Source organism: Catharus ustulatus, chromosome 2 (assembly GCF_009819885.2).
Source record: "Catharus ustulatus isolate bCatUst1 chromosome 2, bCatUst1.pri.v2, whole genome shotgun sequence".
NCBI lineage: Eukaryota > Metazoa > Chordata > Aves > Passeriformes > Turdidae > Catharus > Catharus ustulatus.
This window is the reverse complement of record NC_046222.1, coordinates 100,116,465-100,120,019: the sequence shown is the minus strand read 5'-3', so window position 1 is coordinate 100,120,019 and position 3,555 is coordinate 100,116,465.

Genomic DNA, 3,555 nt, shown 5'->3' with positions numbered 1-3,555 from the left:
CAACCTCCCAAATTAATCTGAATCAGAGCTGCATCTGCAGTAAATCACCGTGAATGCAATGGTGGCATATTCCTAATGTGTGGCCACTGGGACCAGGGCTCCAGAGTTTATCTTTGTGCAACAGCTTGTGATATTTAAACTACTAATTGGCAGCAGTAAAAGGACTACTGGTGGTCATGTTGTAGCTGACCAGTAGTGAACTTACTCCCCAGTGTCTGTGTTGTCACAATACTTGATCCCAAGTGGGAGATAATTTAAGGCAATCATTGCTCCATAGGGAAGGGGTAAATACCTCATAGTTACCTCTGGACTGGATTAAGTAAAATAATAGATATGGCACCATTCCTGCCTTGTATCCCTTGTTTCTCCTTTTTCTGGGTAGCTTGTTTAAGTGTATACTCATGTATATGAACCATGACACCTTCTCCTGTGTTTATCACACAGCTGAAGTAAAGGCATAATACAACCCCTGTCCTTGCACTTTCCTGTCCTTTTGTAGGATGATCCTTTCTCTTCAAAATCTGCATCTAAATCAGCTAAATTGCCAGTGAAGATCCAATGATACAGAAATTATTTTTCCCCCCAGAAAACTGTCAAAGACAGTTGAAATATATTGTAACATCAGATAATTAGACTTTGCCTTGGAGACCTTATAGGGGGTACCAGAACAACTTTCCACAGTAATTTAGTGTAGTTGTTCAAAAAGCCATTATGCCTTGGTGAAAGGAATCTTTTTAATGTAATTAGGAGCATAAGAGCACATATTAACTCTACACTTTTAAGGTCAGACTTTTACACAATAATATTCTAGTGGAGATGTAGTTAATTCATCCCCTATAAATTTCATCAATTGATCTTATATTTTGAACTATGCACACACTTCAGTTCACTTTTTGGGGAGAGAAGTCTAAGTCATATTACAAGATCTAAGTCTGGCCCCTTTTGCTCAAGCAAAATTTCCATGTTGAAGTTTGTCTGCAATATAGCTTATTCACACCAATGTATGAATTGTTCAGTACAGCCATGTTTTCAGACAGGATCATTATTTAATGAGAAGGAAAACTACTTGAATGAGCAGTAGAAGAAATTTTAAAGGTTGAGGTAGAATAATATACTAATGCTTAACTGCAGTCAAATGAGGGAGTCAGATTAAATTGGTCCATCTGCAGGAAGCTTGTTTCCAATGAAGGGAATCCTGTTCCTTTATCTAGTGCCTCCTCCTATTCACATTAATGGATGTTTCAAGGTGTGTCTCCTCCATTTGAGATATGTAAACATAGCCTGATGTTTGCATTCTCTTTTTACATAAGAGCAGTAGTGCTCCTCACCTTCTAGACACACCTTCTACATTCAGTTTAGCAGTTACTGATGCATTTTTACAATTGTATTTATTACTCACTTTTTGCGAAGGAGAAAAGAGAACATGAAAAGAGAAAACATAAGGAGTGCCTGTAAAGAAATACTGATGATCAAGCGGACTTTTCAAAAAGTTTTGGCAGCTGTGCATTCAACACATGACACTATGTTGCCTAATAAAATGCAAAAAAAATGAGGCCGTAGGTCATGTGAGGCAATGTTATGTGCCATGTCCATCCCACATACCATGGGTTCCCCATGCCTAGACTGAGCATTATAAAACATGTGTTTAGTCTGACAGATAGGACACATCACATTGATATATAAACAAAAACAAAAAGTTGGAAAAAAAAGCCCAACTTTTTCAAAATTGAATGATGACATTTTTTGTCCCTATTACTTTTTTGATCTCTGCAAGAGCTGGCTGAAGATGAAGTTTCTCAAGGTGGAAAAGCCATCTGGAAAAGACTGAAGCTGTAGTAATACACTAAAAGATTTGTTCGGTGATTTGCCTCCTACAAAGCATTAAGGCTTGCACTTCTAGCCAAATTTGTTCCCTTTGCACTATTCAGCAATGGCTCTCCCAAAAGCAAACCCCAGAACACCCACAGATTACTTCAGAATGGGCACAGCATAGACCTACACCATTCCCATGGTGTTTGAGAATGGAAAGCAAGCTGGACATCTATCAATCCTTCTCTGAATCATGTACCACAAAGAGTAAATGCAGGTTCTTAAGGGGGCTGGAAGCCATGGATTCATCCTTGAGAAGTACAGTCACTGGAAAATGACTGAAGAGCACCACTTCCAAGTCATTGTAAACTTTGCTCTGTTTCAAAGCATCCTACATCACATCAAACTGCTGAGGGAAGAAAATATCCAAAGGTTTCTTTTATTTTCTGCTTATCAGAAATTGTAGTTTCCAGAGAACCTGCTACCAGATTTCCAGATGTCTTATCAAAGACATTCTTCTTCTATGGTACCTTAAGGTACCAATCTTATACTCTGTTGACAGCAGAAAAATGAGGAAGTTCTTTTGGACAGCTGCACTTCTCCAGAGCAATTCCAAAGACTGAACCAACTGCTTTTTCTTGCTAAGGATGTAGTCACTACAAAACTCACAGTGTCCCATTTTCTCTCCCCTAGAAAAGCCTACAGACAAGAAGGTCGGGACAGATGAGACAAGGAACTGAACGTTCTCTTTTGGGGAGCATTTTCATTTATTTCTGCATGTTGTGGCTTATATGGACACTCCAGCAGCCACAGGATGATCCTACTGCTGCAAGAAAGAGAACTGCTCTTTTCCATTCAAGCCACTTTCAGAGGAAGGATCTCACCACAGTGAGCCAGGTTTTGTCCTTTAAAGGCCAAGGTGTACAAGTATGGTCCTTGAACCATCCCCAAAACATCAGGCAGCCATGAAAGTACAAGCTACCTAGTGGCAGATGTGGCCAGAAGAACACAACATACATATTCCAAGGCAGGACTTCACCTCAAATGAGTTTAAACACGAAAGACAGTGAGATCCTGTCTCGTCCTCGCACCAGCAGGCCTTGCATCTGATCAGAGATATGTCATATGGACACTCTTGAGCTTAAGCAAAGGGGTTCTCACCAAGACTGCTGCAAAACAGACATCAAGCTTTTTATGAAGCCACAATTCCTGTCAGGAGCCTGACCCACACCCATCACTTTCCTGGGTGCTAGGAACATTGAAAAGGGTCTGCTGTCAGGTGTAAAGAGACATTCCTACTGACCAAATCACCCTGGCTCCCTGCATGCAAACCAGCAGCAGGAGACAACTACAAATTCCATTAGGTACCCACTCTCCTTGTACCAGTGTAAGTGACTATACAGCTTCTACAGGGCAAGTCTGTTCTCACCAAATAAGCTGCCAGAAGGACTCCCACAGTCTTCCACGCACTTTTAAAACTGGAACTAAAAATTAAGATTCCTTCTGCTCCTAGTTATTTCCTCAAATACCCAAACTGCACTTTATAAAACCAATGGTTTTATCCTTAAACAAGATTTAAAATGATTTCATGATGTTTCAGGAGTTAAAAGGAAAACAATTAAGAGCAGTGCAGTAGAGATTTATTCACAGAAAGTGTGTTTCCATTCAAAAAAGAGAATAAACTGATTTTATGTAAAAAACCAGAAAAATCCACTTCACCCCTAGAGAAAATAGGCACACAAATAC